We start from the raw sequence: 15,942 nt of genomic DNA on the forward strand, positions 1-15,942 counted from the left end.
CACTTCTCTGTTAAACATTAGTTTCCTAGAGAAGACACTCATTTCAAACTGCAGCAAACAAAAAATTCTGCAGGACATATAAATCCTGTATAGACCCTGAACTTTGAGCTATGGGATTCTAGGGACTTTCTCAACCTAGTCAGTCTGACGCTGTGAAATCTAAGACTATACCAGAAACGCTCATTCGTTCTAAGGTATGTGTGTTGATTTAGGGCTATTTTGCTTTTAACCAGTGGTCATCATGAAAACATGCAGCTTCTGTCGGGGAGGATAAAAGGATAAAAATCAAAGTTTAATATCCAGTTCTCATGGGAAAAATCTGAAGAGTTGTCCTCCTTAAAAAAAAAAAAAAAAAAAGTTAATAAAAAATGTTTTCATGAAAAGATAAGATCCAGGCATGTTAAAACAATTTAACTGTTTTTTAATCTGATGCAATCATTTTCTCCAAAATAGATACGTCATTTGATACCCAATGGGCAGTGGTTTGGGAGAGCATTTCCAGAAGATCCTTTGGTTAGCAGCTGCCTAGGACAGAATTAACCTCAGGAACAACAATACCCACACACAGTGACCATTCCCACTGTTCTTTTGACTACACAGCTTACGCCAAGGCAGTGAAGACACTAGCTACAGTTTACAGGATCCAGGCAAGACCCCATTCAAAAATAAAATAAAATTTACGTTTTAAATTAACTTAAATATCTGTATTTTATTCAATTTGCTTCCTCAGTGTAAATGTTCGTCTGTCAAATATAAACTGTACAAAGTTTAGTTCAAATAAGAAGAAAATGAAGCACAAGTAGAATTGGTAATGCTCAGACAGCGACATTCGTAACTCCAACTATAACCCAAAATGTTTGCCAATTACTTTTTCAGGGTTTGATGCACTTTCCAACTTACATGTCTAATTTTTATATTTTAAATCACACAAGCATTACAGGACCAGATTGTCATCCCAAAAAATATAAATAAAATAATCTTTCAGCCTACCTACCCTGACTTCATACCCCCAAGCCCTTTGTTTTACACATTTGCACAGAAAATACTAGAATAATCAAGTGTCCATTATATACAGTATCATTTATTCAACAGAAAGAGCTACCAAAAGTGAAATGGTATGCATTAGAAGAGAGTGATTTCACAATTGCTGGATCACTTGACTGTGACTTGAGAGGAGGTTTCTAGAAGAAATTCAAAGTTTGGATGACTGCCCGAGGGTAGTCTCTTTTTATCTTAATCTACATGTTTCCAATCCATAATTATCTCAAAGTTATCACACACACACACACACACACACACACACACACGCATGCACACACACTTTCTCAACTTCACTGAAACCCACTGTCCCCTAAGGATATTGCTTCAACTCTCAGGTGGGGGCTGGGAGATGCTTTCTGTAAAACTCCAAATATCCCAGTATCAGAAGCAATGCAATGTCCTCCTGACCACCCGATGCCACTTGCAGACAGACAACTGCACTCTCTTTTGTAAGCTGCTCCTTTGAGCAGCTAGCAGGAAGAGGCTCTTCTCCCTCTAGTCCTCACTTAATCATTTGGTCACTCCTTAAAGAATTTAGCACCCAACTCATAGTCTTCTTTTCACCCAACCCCACCATGATGCTAGGCAGATTGAACATCACTTAGATTTACCATCAACACCGTGCCCAGCAGTTCCTTATCCTGAAACCCACTGATAGGGGCTATCACTCACATCGAGCACCAGTTTCCACAGTCACAGCATGAATTTGGTCAGTGTTGAAAACTGCACTTCAGATAATTCTGCAATAATATTAAAACCTTCACCAACACCCCCGCCTTCAAATTCTTCCCTTTCCGACGGCCTTGTTTTCATCCCCTCGTACAACACTGCTATCTACCAAGAACTGCAATCCGGGACACTTCACTTTCTCTACATCCAGCAGCCTCCTCAGCTCTTGACACCTCTCTGTCAGTACAGTGTCACCTCCCTCCTCCATGTCCACCTCCATCTCCGGGCTTCATATTTTATCTGGCCTATTCCTATTCATTCTTATTCCCACCACTTTCCTAAAAAGAGGCTATCCAGCCTTCTAAGCTAGATGACGTTCTTCTGTTAAGCCATCTTGTAAGGTCTTTGTGCTTTTCCTAACTGTTCTTCAAACACAGCAATGATCATATTGCAATTAATGTCATTGTGGATTTGAACACGGAAGGTCTGTTTTATCCTAGATTGTAAATTGGTTAAGGGCAGAGATCATGACTGTTTTACTCTCAATTACATATGTCAACTAACACCATGCCTGGCACATAGAAGGTATTCCAGAAGTATATGTGGAGTCACACACAGACACAGACACACACACACACACACACTTATGCATACACACTCATACATTTACCCACAAAGCTTTCTGCCAGTAAATGGGTATGCGTATTGTGCAAACAATGTGAAATCAAAAAGAACATTTTGGGGTTTTTGCTGCCTAACACCAAAACTAATTGCAGCCACTCTTCAAAAAAATGCAGTAACTTTACAAACAGCCACATCCTTATTCTACAGTAGAAAGCTTTCCATTCTCTGCTGAATATTCATCTGTTGGGAGGGACACTCACCAAGAAGCTCAGCACTTTCTGTAAAGAGAAGCAGCAGGGACAGAAGAAAGCCAAAGGCAGGCTCCTGCAGTGAAAGGTGCCAGGAACAAGGGTGCAATCCCAGGTTGTGTAACACAGGATGGACGAGGGAGATCTCACTTTTATTGTAAATAGCAAAATTCTTTAAAGGTAGCTACGTTAGCAGTAAGATCTCAAAGATGGTGGAAACACAAACATCTCTTTTCTCATTTAGGTTGGGGGCTCCAGCATAATTTCTCCAGACCAGAAAGATGGAGGCGTCTTCTCTTGCCTTCCAACTACATCCCTCACTCAATCCTAGATTGCACAGGGAAGTCAATAACACGTGTGTCCCCCAACACACTCCAAATCCCTCTCTTCATAGCATTGTCAACAGATTGTCTTCATCCAATCTTGGAAGCAGTCTGTAAAAAGAAGCAGAAGAGAGAAGAAAGGGGAAAAGTTCAAAAGTGGTTTAAGCTCTGCCAAAACATCAATTAACGCCAATATACACAGAGAAATGAATGACAGAAATCACTGCAGCAATCATTTCCTCGTAACTCCTTCAACTGGCCAGCGCCAAACCAAGGTGTGCAAATTATCTGGGCAGCTGTATACTTTGGCACACCTTTGCTGTGTATACATATCTTCAACATTTATTTAGAGAAGGAGCTGGAAATTGCAAAGGCGAGAGCAGGAAGGAACTGGCAGAAATGTTCGACTGCATGGCCGATGTCCTGAGCTTTGGCCCCAGCGTCGTGTGTCCTACTCTGCAGCCCCACGCGTAACAGGACCCATTCACCTCAGAGGCAGTGCAGCCAATTTCTTTGCGATCTCAGCCCCATCCCTCTAGCGGTATCTAAGTCCCCTCCATTTACATACAGTGCTCTCTTTGAGGGAAGCCATGAGAGACATCTACCCAAATTTACAAATAGAAAAACTGGAGTCCAAAGAACTATGTAATTAGCATAAATGCTGGGACTATACACTGCCACATAATAAAATAGCATCAAAATATACAGTTATGTATAGCACCTACCCACTGGTATAGGTCAAACAGCTGAATGATTTAAAGGAGTTTTGTCATCAGTCAACTAGGTATTTCTTCTGTTGTTGTTGTTGCTGTTTTGTTTTGTTTTGTTTTGAGACAGAGTCTTGCTCTGTCAGCCAGTCTAAAACGCAGTGACACAATCTTGGCTCACTGCGACCTCTGTCTCCAGGTTCAAGCAATTCTCCTGCCTCAGCCTCCCGAGTAGCCGGGATTACAGGCATGCGCCACCAAGCCCAGCTAATTTTTGTGTTTTTAATTGAGACAGGGTTTCACTATGTTGGCCAGGCTGTTCTCGAACTCCTGCCCAGTTAATCATCCCTCCTTGGCCTCCCAAACTGCTGGGATTACAGGTGTGAGCCACCACGCCTGGCCAACTAAGGTACTTCTTAATGCAGTCACTTTGGCACGATACAAACAAAGTCTTTCAAACTACAATCATCTTAGAAACAGCAAATACTACTACAGCTCACTTAGCAAGGAAGGTTACAAGTAAATCTTCCAGTATCTCCGTGTAAAGAAGTGTTCTAACAAGATCCATTTGTACTAAATCAAATCACCGGACTAAGGCATCTATTTTTTACCATTTATTCAAAGCAAGAGACAAAAACAGGGCTTTGGGTTTATTTATATAAACATTCTTCCACAGGTAGTCAGGGGAGGAAGGAGTACAATGTAATTTGATGGTGGATGAATTCACACAAAAAAGAGACTAAAAAAGAAAGGTTACTGTGACCCAACACTCACGGTTTACTTTTTAAAGTTGTGGGGAAAAGAAATGGCAAAGCTTTCTATTTCTGTCAGCTTTTATTCTAAAAAATTGGATTAAAAATAACAATACCTAATCATCTCTAAATTACTTCAACTAAAAACACCAGCAAAGGCCTTACGATGTTGGTTTTTTTTTAAAGAATTCATTCTCATAATTTCTTCCTTGGCCCTGAAAATGATGGTTTAAAAATAGCTTGATTTGCATCTTATCCTTTTACTGCCTTTCTACAAATACATTTTGAAAAGCTTACTTCTGAAAAGGCTGTTGCCTGCTTAGCTTTCGAGGTGTATGAGATCGCTCTACTTCCCTCACCTGGAACTGTCCTGTTGTCTGTCCCCACAACACGAAAGGCCATCCAATAAGGAGCATCCTTGCTAAATGGTATCTTTAAAATATGTATAGCTGTGTGTATTTTCAAATGCATAATTGGTTTCTCAAGAGAGAAGGGAACTCATGCCAGAAGCAAGGAAAAGATTAAAAGGCAGGCCAGGAAGCAGAGCTGACCTGAGCTGGAATATGGCAAAATGCTAGTGTTGTTTAAGACACGGATACAATACCCTGATGATGAAACAGAAAACATTCCCTTGCCCCCTTGCAGGGTATGTGACAGAAGCGTCTGGCTTCTTCAGTGCCCCACTGCTCAAACCTCTAGAGGAGCATGCAGATGGGTGGGTTGCAGGGGCTCGGACCCCGCAGGAGTCTCTAGGGGTGAATGTTTACAGTTGAAGCCCCAGTGGGTGTGAGTTACAGGTGGTCTTTTAGTTTTGCCATCTGCAGGCGACTGGTGTTAGCTGAGTTAGACCCCCTGCCCCATGGCAAGAACAGAGGACTTTCTGTATCCCAGGGTTCTTGCCTTGGTGTACCAGAAGAATCAGATCACACATGAGCTTGCAAAATGAGTGTGAGGTTTTATTGAGCAGAAGTAGCTCTCAGCAGATGGAGGAGCCATAAGGGAGATGGACTGGAAAGGTGCTTTTTCCCTGGAATCAGGCTACTTAGCAGCCTGGCTCTCCTCCAGCCGCCCAGCCAAACTCCACATCTGTCTGCCAGTCAGTGGCCTGCCAGCCTCCGCTGGTACCTGTCCTCGTGCTCTTCTTGACACCTTCTGGATGTCCAGCCGCTTCTGTGAGTGTCATTAAGGTCTCTGGGTTTCTATAGGCACAGGATGAGGGCATGGAGGGCCAGGGCAGTCTTGGGAAATGCAACACTTGGGCACAAAGGCAGGAGTGCCTGCCCTCACCTGGGTCTGTGGGCAAAGGCCCAGGGGCAGAGCCCTTGCCAGATATCTGCCCTTCTCCTCCCAGCACTTCCCTGCCCCCTCCTGTGTCAGTGACATCTGCATTTGTAGCTAGGATAACCAAGACATTCTTCATATAGCTGCAAGCGCCTGGCTAATACACTGACATGGTTTGGATCTGTGTCCCGGCTCAAATCTCAAGTTGAATTGTATTCCCGGTGTTGGGAGTAGGGCCTTGTGGGAGGTGATTGGCTCGTGGGGGCAGATTTCCCATGAACGGTTTAAACCATCCCTTTGGTATCTGTGAGACAGTGAGTGAATTCTCAAGAGAGAGATCTGATTGTTTAAAAGTGTGTTGCATTGGGCGGGCATGGTGGCTCACACCTATAATTCCAGCACTTTGGGAGGCCAAGGTGGGCAGATCATGAGGTCAGGAGTTCGAGTCCTGCTTTCCCAACATGGAGAAACCCCGTCTCTACTAAAAATACTAAAATAATTAGCTGGGTTTGGTGGTGGGCACCTGTAATCCCATCTACTCCGGAGACTGAGGCAGGAGAATCACTTGAATTCGGGAGGCGGAGGTTGTGGTGAGCCAGGATCGAGCCACTGCACTAGACTCCATCTCAAAAAAAAAAAAAAAAAAAAAAAAAAAAAAAGCCGGGCGTGGTGGCTCACGCCTGTAATCTCAACACTTTGGGAGGCTGAGGCAGGTGGATCACGGGGTCAAGAGATCAAGACCATCCTGGTCAACATGGTGAAACCCTGTCTCTACTAAAAATGCAAAAATTAGCTGGGCATGGTGGTGCATGCCTGTAGTCCCAGCCACTCAGGAAACAGGCAGGAGAATTGCCTGAACCCAGGAGGCGGAGGTTGCTGTGAGCCGAGATCGCGCCATTGCACTCCAGCCTGGGTAACAAGAGCGAAACTCCGTCTCGAAAAAAAAAAAAAAAAGTGTGGCACCTTGCTCCCTCTCTCTTTCTTGCTCCTGCTGCAGTCACATGAAGTGCCTGCTGCCATCTCACCTTCTACCATGAGTCAAATCTCCCTGAGGCCTCCGCAGAAGCAGACGATTCCTGTACAGCCTGCAGAATCCTGAGCCAATTAAACCTCTTTTCATATAAATTACACGGTCTCAGGTATTTCTTTATAGCAATGCCAGAACAGCCTAATATACACATTATGTCTTCAAGTGAGGGTGAAGACAAGCTGAACATTTACTTCTTGAAACATCCACTATGTGATAGTCAGATGTTTAACGCAAGTATGGGTATAGCTTACATTATTAAAAATTATTATTTTTAAATAGGAAAAAGAAGAGTTAGAAAACATTATGTTGAACCCTATGAAATTGCTGATATTTTATGATTTTTAGGCAACAAAATTCTCAAATGAGAGCTTTGGGTCCAACAAGTTTGCTTTGCCCTGGGCAATTGATCCTTCTTCCAAAGAAAGCTGGAAAGTCTTTTAGTGACCTCTTAGCTCTCCTCTGTAGCTGTCTTTCTCCCACTTCATCAGGGCATCTCCCCTTGAATCCCCACTCCCTCAAGTCCCACGTCCCCTTGCCTGACTAGTGTAATTCAGAGTCAAGCCACATCCAAGACCATCAGACGTTTTGCACATCCAACCATGATCACTCCATGTTATATTATGCTAAGAGAGTCTCTGTAACCTTTTCTGCTTTGAGTTAAGTTACATAAGTCCCCTTTCGGTTACTCAGCCTTTGTGAGGGCCAGGTCCCTGAAAGGAAGCTACAGGAGCAGGTAAAATTTCTTTCCATATTTATTTGTGTGGAATTTTCACTTTTCAACTGTATACCAGATGTAAGGAAGTGTTCTTGCTCTCGGACCATCTGTCATTGCAGAGGTAGGATAGATTCACATAATGATAGAGTAGGAAAAAAAATAAGTGACCCACGTTTAAATCCTGTCACCTGCTGTTATTGATTGCATTCTCGACCTACAGAATTCTTGTCTATAAAATTGAACTTGGGGCCACGCCTAGTCACAAAAGTTCATTGTACAAAATCAAACAAAACAAAGTCTGTTAAGTATTTGCAGATGCCAAGACACCATGTGATCAGGGAAATGTACATAGAGAACAGAGTTGAAATAGCATGGTGTGAGAAAAAACAGAAAGCAGCTGGACACAGTGGTTCACACCTATTATCCCAACATTTTGGGAGGCCAATACAGTTGGATCGCTGGAGTCCAGGAATTTGGGACCAGCCTGGGCAAAAAAGCAAGACATTGCCTTTACAAATATATATATATATAAAAAAAATATAAATATATTTTTATATATATATATTTGTAAAGGCAATGTCTTTATATATATATATATATATATATATATATATATATATATATATATATGTATATAAAACACACACGCACAGAAAGGAAAGTATAATGGGTCAAAGTTAAGGGCTCTAGAAGTTCACTTCCAAAAGGCATATTTATTCAGAACACATCAAGGAATCTACTGGAATTGCAAACATAGTCATCATACTTAAGGATAAGGACAGCCAATTCCTTAGCTGCAGGTCCTCTGAGTCAGCAGACTCTTCCCCAGGTCCAACACAGTCCTGGGCTTGCAGCTGGGTTATCATCAACTTCTGTACTGATGCTTTCAGGGGAGGCTCCATGGACTCCCTGTATCTCTGGACACGCAGAAAAAAAGGACAGTCAAGTTTTTCACGTTACAGTATAAATTTAATTTTTGACCTTTCTTTGTCACACTTGCCCATACTTTTCTTTGTGATCATCTCAGCTGCAGCTTCTGAAAAAATAGGGGAAGATCTTGTGGACTGTTAGGTTGGAAGGACATAGCTGCCCAAGACTTCTTCAAAGTTGGCCCTCAGTGGATTCCTGGTTATGAATAGAATGCCACGGGTTGCAGGAGAACACGATCCTGTTAGACTAACTAAAAACCACAAATTAATTGCAAAAAATCCATTTAAAGAGATCAGTGAATTATAGAAACAAAAATAATTAGAACAAAAATTCCAGAGAGCAGAGTGTTTTACCTAGGTTAGCTAACTTTCACAGGTTATTTTCTCTCCTGGGATATCTGCTGATTTGAAACAGCTCAGACCTGGTTCATGCTGAAGCACCATAGGAAGGAAAGAGAAGCGAGCAATGCTTGTGGCATTCATAAAAGCAAACACAGCAATTTGGAAACAAAAGTATCCCCAAATGCCTTGCCAATTTTCCTCAGAGTACCCTTGCTAAAAAGGTTAGAAGTTTCTGCAAAGTGAGTTAAGATCACCAGAAGTCCCATAATAATCGGGAGAATAAGTTCCACTTGAGGAATGGAGTCCGGCACAGAACATGGCTGGTCTCCCCAAGATGCTCATCAAGCTTGGATGGAGGGTATGGCAGGACACTGAATAGCCTGAACCTTCCACTGTCTTTTAGAGCTCTCAATCAACAGTATGGAAGAGATGGGCCTGACGAATAAACACAGAACTAGAGGTAGAGGGGATCTTACTAAAATATCCACCTAGTCTTGATCTAACTCAGCCTCTTGGATGGGGGTGATGACCTCCTCACTTCATCTGCCCCACAGAGAAAACACAAATTCCTATCTGGTTGAAGTAGCATGATACAGAGCTTTGACATGTGTTTTGTCCGCAATATCTGGCATACAGTCACAAATTACTAACATAAAAAGAAGCAAAAGGTTGTGATCAATTACCAGGTGAAACAAACAAACGATATAAGCAGATGAAAATAAAAATATATTTTATTTAGCATCTTAATATTACATTGAGATACAATGATCAATATATTTAAAAGATTGAAAGACAATATGAACAAATGATGGAAAAGATCAAAATCTGTAAAAAGTAATCATTCTAAGACTGAAAAACACAATACTTGATATGAAGTCTTCATTGGATAATTTGAACAGTATAGCTGAAGATTGGCTCGATGATCCCAAAGACAGATCAGCATAAAATATTTGACTAAAGCACAGATAACATAAAAGAATACGCATATCAGTCACATGCAAGTCATAGTGCAAACGCCTTCATTCCTATTCTTGGAGTTACTAAAGAAAAAAGAAAGAATAGGATGGGATAAATATGTGAAGAAAATATAGTCAAGAATTTCCCAAAACTCGGCTGGACATGGTGGCTCACGTCTGTAATCCCAGCACTTTGGGAGGCCGAAGTGGGCGGATTACTTGAGGTCGGGAGTTTGAGACCAGCCTGGCCAACATGGAGAAACCCAGTCTCTACTAAAAATACAAAATTAGCTGGGTGTGGTGGTGCATGTCTCTAATCCCAGCTACTCAGGAGGCTGAGGCAGGAGAATCGCTTGAATGTGGGAGGCAAAGTTTGCAGTGAGCTGAGATGACGCCATTGCACTCCAGCCTGGGCAACAAGAGAGAAACTCCATCTCAAAAACAAACAAAAAAAAAGAATTTCCCAGAACTCTTAAAGCTAGCAATCTTCACATTCAAGAATCTCAGCCAACTCAGGACGGCTATAAAGAAAAGCACAGCGAGGCATTTCACAACTGAACTGCTGAAGACAAAAGACTTGCTGATTCTAATGGCGAGATGATCAATGTGCCCCAGTCCTTCTTTTAAACCCAAATAAAATATTTCACAAATTATCTGAATATTGCTAGTCTAAAAAGGAAATTTGTTTCAACAAAGTCAAAACAAAGAACAAACGAAAGATGGATAAATTGTGTTTATCATTCAAAGGTTGTAGCTGCTTTTCAAAACAAATAAAAACCATTTGTTTCAAATAGGTCTTATAACTGAGATAAATAAAACCAATTTTAAGGAGAAACTTTATGCCTGACAAGTATGAGTCAATTGGAACACTGAGAAAATAATTCAAAAGAAGTAGAGTTTAGAAGATTACATTTTAACTCTTGCTTTGTTTGGTTTGGTTTTTGGTTTTTGGGGTTTTTTGAGACAAAGTTTCACTCTTGTTGCCCAGGCTGGAATGCAATGGCACTATCTCCGCTCACTGCAACCTCCACCTCCCAGGTTCAAGTGATTCTCATGCCTCAGCCTCCTGAGTAGCTGGGATTACAGGTATGCGCCATTACACCCAGCTAATTTTTATATTTTTACTGAAGAAAAGGTTTCACCATGTTGATCAGGCTGGTCTCAAACTCCTGACCTCAGGTCATCCACCCGCCTCAGCCTCCCAAAGTGCTGGGATTACAGACGTGAGCCACCGCACCCGGCCCTAACCCTTACTTTGTATGTTGACTTTAGAAAGTACAGATATACACTGTAGAAAGCTTGACTGAGGTTGCTTGCATACCAGAATAATAGAGAATCAGGTATAACTGTGGGTAGAATCAGAAGTAAAGAACCAGCATTTACTGAACCCTTAACAGTGCCAGGCATTGGACTCTCACAGAGATCGTTGCAGATATGAAATGAACTTCACATGGATTATACATGGATGTGGGAAAAAATTCATTCATTAGCCTGAACCCCTGTAAGGTAACTCATTTCGGACAGTTCAGTATTTTCAGCTCCATCTCAGCTCTTTTTTCTTTCTATTGAGAAACATTCATTCTAGCTGCTGGCTTCTGGATTTCTCTGGAGTGTTGCAGATCCGAGTGGAATCAGCCTGGGATCCCATCAATGTCTTTTTCAGGAACTAAGCTTGTGTTCCTCCTCTCAGAAACTATGGACCCCTCTCTCTCTCTTCACTCTCACCATCCTTTCCCCACCCACAAGCCTGACTATGAAACAGAATGTCATTCTACTTTTACCTCCCCTTCCAGCACATATATTCATTTCCTCTTAAACTATTTCCACTAATCACTTTGGGAAACAGATAATTACAATCATAAGCATGAAGGGAAAAAAAATAAAATCATAAACATGAAAAAATTCAAAAACTCATCGTTAGCCTGGAGCCGTGCTTCCTGGAGCTCCCTTTATTCTATATCTGAAATTATAACTAAGCACAGTTGGTATTCTGGCCCTCTTCTCCCACTGTCTCAGCTAATTTATTTCTGGGTCCTATTCGTTGATTGAATTAAATCCCGCTGATGTCATGAAAACATTCCATGTTTCCCTGGTCCAAGTGCTTAACTCACAACTCTGAGGCCCACCAGAAGAGGTCTCTGCTGACTCTACCAGCTCTTTCCTTTGTAAGGTGGCAATCTCCAAGGTAAACTATCCACCAGCACCTGGTACCTCTCCTTATCCTGCCACCTTGGAAGAAAGGAAAAAGAGAATATAGCAGAAAAAAAAAAATTCCTCAAACCTAACGATGTGTCCCAGCCCCTTTGGACAGACCTATGTACCCATGTGTCATAAGTAAACCTATGCAACAAGAACTTCGCCATGTCTTTAAAAATTCCTGAGTTCCTGGCTTTCAAACTCTCAATTTGTCTCCCCTATTCACTCAACTGAGTCATTATCTTCCCAAGCTGGACACAGAGGCGCTATCTTTTCCTCCTTCCTTATCCTTCCCATTTGATCTACGGTCATCACTTCTGTTTATTTTATAGCCCCCCTTTAATCCTCATTCTTTTTCTCTCATGTGTTGAATGTATTAGCTAGTTACATGTTAGTCACCCTTGAATTATCTTGGAAGAAACTGACACCCACTGGTGTTTCAGAGATCGACTTTCTATACCTGTTCTGTACTTTCATTTTGGTGATCATCTTTCTATTGTTTTAAGTTAACATTGTTGTTTTCAAAGACCTTAAATAACTTTGCTTCCCACAAAGTCGAGGGCTTTTTGTTGTTTGTTTGTTTGTTTTTAGCAGTTCCTACTTAACTCTTTATAAACACAACAACCTAGGAAAAAGGGGGTTACTTTATATCTACCTTCCACTACTCCCACCTTGATTCCTGGCACACAGCATGAAAAGCAAGCAGAGGAACACAGCAGTTAGCAACTTTCACCACTTTTGGTCTTTTCTTCCCCCTTATTGAAGCTATCTAAAGAAGACATCACTGTGACTGTTGGGAGATGTCAGGCCTCGGAAAGGAAGTTGAAAATTATGTAAGAAATGAGCCCAGTGACCTCCATTTCCTTGCCTCCTTGGTAAATAATTTGTGGTTTTCCGAAACCGGAGGCATATTTTAGAGTTCAAGCAAGCTTGGCAGTAAATTGTCCCAAGGCTCATAAAAATGTGCACACAGGGTTTTGCAGACACCAAATCAAATAACTAAAGTGAAGTGAAACCAAAACAGAGCAGATGTATGTATGCACAGGCATATCCTAGTCCCAAAACTGCAGAGTTGTCTATCTTTTACTGTGTAACATAAATTATAGAATATTAAACAGTTCAGTAGCAGGGAGGCTCAAGTCGCTCTTCTATTAACCTCCAAAGTATTTCTAAAATCCAGTTTTGACTGCTTTCATGAAAGAGAGAGCTCCTGTGTTACAACTTTGAACTTCAGAACAATCCAGGGCCGCACAGTGGCCTCCAGGGTGCCCACCATCTGCTAAGCTTACACCTCCACCCGCCCTGCCACCCTCACCTCTCAGGCCCTTCCAGCTGAACCCCTTTTTCACTCTGTCCCACCCGGATGGGACTCATCTCTGCCTCTGTGCCTTTGCACTTCCTACTCCTCCCGCAGAGATCTTCTCTCCCTGCTCTCTCTGTTCAGACATCACCTTCCCAGAAAGTCCTCTCTGACCATATCCTCTAAATGTGTAAATGACAACACTTCAAGACTCCTGTCCCCCACCTGGCTCTGCTTTTGCATACAGTACTTACCACCTTCTTTTTTTTTTTTTTCCTTTGAGATGGAGTCTCGTTCTGTCGCCCAGGCCGGAGTGCAGTGGCGCGATCTCAGCTCACTGCAGCTTCCACTTCCTGAGTTCAAGCAATTCTCATGCCTCGGTCTCCTGAGTAGCTGGAATTACAGGCCCAGCTTTGATTCCTGGCACACAGCATGAAAAGCAAGCAGAGGAACACAGCAGTTAGCAACTTTCACCACTTTTCATCTTTTCTTCCCCATTATTGAATCTATCTAAAGAAGACATCACTGTGACTGCTGGGAGATGTCAGGCCTCAGAAAGGAAGCTGCTGACTAATTTTTGTATTTTTAGTACAGACAAGGTTTCACCATGTTAGCCAGGTTAGTCTTGAATTCCCGATCTCAAGTAATCCACCCACCTTGGCTTCCCAAAATGCTGGGATTGCAGGCGTGAGCCATTGTGCTTGGCCCTCACCCTTCTTATAATTCTATGTATTTTTTGCCTTCCTTCATCAGAGTGTAAGCTCTGTGAAGCCAATGAGCTCTCCTCTCTTTTCTTCACTGCTGAGTCCCAGCATAAAAAATCGTGTATTGTACACAGCAGGATTCAACAAGAAGATCTATGTGTTATATATGTTTTTATATATCTCATTTACAGAGATGTTGTTTACATATACATCTTATTTACACATATCTCATATATATGTATACAATATACATTTTGTGTATATACATGTATGAGATATATGTGAATAAGGTATATATGTATAAACTTCACAATGGCTTCAACTTTACAATGGTGTGAAAGTGAAACACGTTCAGTAGAATCTGTACTTCAGGTACCCATATATCCACTCTGCTTTTCACTTTCAGTACAGAACTCAATAAACCACATGAAATACTCAACACTGTTACGAAATAGACTTTGTGAGAGATGATTCTGTCCAACAGCAGGCCGACGCAAATGTTGCACATTTACATGGGAAGTGTATAAGCATATTTACAGTGGGCTAGGCTAAGCTGTGATGTTCAAGAGTTCGGGTGCATTCATTGCATTTTTGACTTGGAGTATTTTCAGCTTACAGCGGGTTTATTAGAACATACTTCCATCATAAGTTGAAGACTGTCTTTCTCTGTCTCTCTCTCTCTCTCTGTATATATACACACACATATACATACACATATATACACACACACAGAACAGAGTTGTCTCTCTATATATACATACACAGAACATATATGTGTGTGTGTGTATATATGTGTATGTATATGTGTGTGTATATATATATATATATAGAGAGAGAGAGAGAGAGAAAGAGAAAGACACTCCTCAACTTATGATGGAGTTATATGTATATATACACACAGAGAGAGAAAGAGAAATCAAATCATCCATGGCTAAATTTGAGAATAGATTTGTGTAATGATCTTTATTTTCCCAATCAAAAAGTTAATAAAGAAACAGAATGGACAGAAACAAGTACCAAGCAATAGTATACTTAAGGTTTTTCTCTTTTGATTTAATGACTAGACTTATTATAACTTCTTATGAAATAAATTATTTGGCAGAACACAGGTTTCTTGGGGATCAGGAATTTTCAGACATTCAGAAGTCTGTTCTAGTCAATCCTCTGGGGCTAATAGAAAGTTATTTGCTCAGGAACCAGCAGAAGTGGGTGCATAACCAGTCAAAGCACAGGGAAATCTTAAAGGACGACAGCTGTCGGAAGTCGAGCTGCGTATCTGGCAGCCATCTCTTCCTTGATTCATGACTTCAAGGATGAGTGGACCTTTTTGAAAAGGTACATGGTGGTTTCTTTACAGTTCGGCACAGTCATTGTGGACTCAGGGTGTCCCAGACACAGGGAGCAAAGTGGGTGGCAGAGGAATCTAAGGGTGGTTCATGGTCAGTGTTTGATCCAGTAGACAGTTTTTAGATTTCTAAAAGGTTGGCATTTTATGGCCTATTTAGTCATTTAAATCTTCATGGGCCTTTGACCAGCAGAAGTGGGTGAATAACTACAGAGCAGTTCAACCTACACTTTCAATTACAAAAAAGAAAAATGAGGGGGCAGGAGTTTGCTGGTGAATAACAGTCTCTTCATGAGCTTCCCTGAAAAACAAAACAAAATTAAAGTTGAAATAAAACAAAATTAAAGACTACTAAAAACTAACCTAATAATATTGACATTTCTTTCCCCAAAATATCAGCTTTAAAAAACTAAATAGAGGGTGGTGGAGAGACCGAGTCTTCCTTTATTACTGTTCTCTTTTGATCATTTCACTGCTCTTACTTTATTTTAATAATGCGTCCAAAGACTGATTCAACTTCCCTCTCCCACTTTAATAAAGGTTCATTAGTGGATTAGGAGAGATTTGAAATGGAGCCCAGTGGAGTCAGCAGAGACAAGTTCCAAACAGCCCTTCAGCACATTTTGAAAAGCGCCAAGCTAGCAACTTGGAAAAGAGCCACCAATAAAATGTGGGTGCACTTGTGTGCATGGAGCCCCAGTGGACAGACAGAGCACCCCCACTTCCAGGAGGAGCAACATGGCTCACTGCAAATGTGCAAGGCAAAGATTGCTGTGTCTA

At 41.5% G+C, this 15,942-nt stretch overlaps 1 long non-coding RNA gene across 1 annotated transcript in view; it reads right to left on the reverse strand.

Moving 5' to 3' along the window:
* LOC120364965 (uncharacterized) overlaps positions 1–4,950 on the reverse strand; it is a 44,236-nt gene extending 39,286 nt beyond the window's left edge. The window contains exon 1 of the long non-coding RNA XR_005580042.2: positions 4,724–4,950. This is a non-coding gene — a long non-coding RNA (uncharacterized LOC120364965). The remainder of the gene's footprint in view (positions 1–4,723) is intronic.
* Positions 4,951–15,942: the final 10,992 nt, after the last annotated feature.

Source organism: Saimiri boliviensis, chromosome 1 (genome assembly GCF_048565385.1).
Source record: "Saimiri boliviensis isolate mSaiBol1 chromosome 1, mSaiBol1.pri, whole genome shotgun sequence".
In the NCBI taxonomy this organism is placed as follows: domain Eukaryota; kingdom Metazoa; phylum Chordata; class Mammalia; order Primates; family Cebidae; genus Saimiri; species Saimiri boliviensis.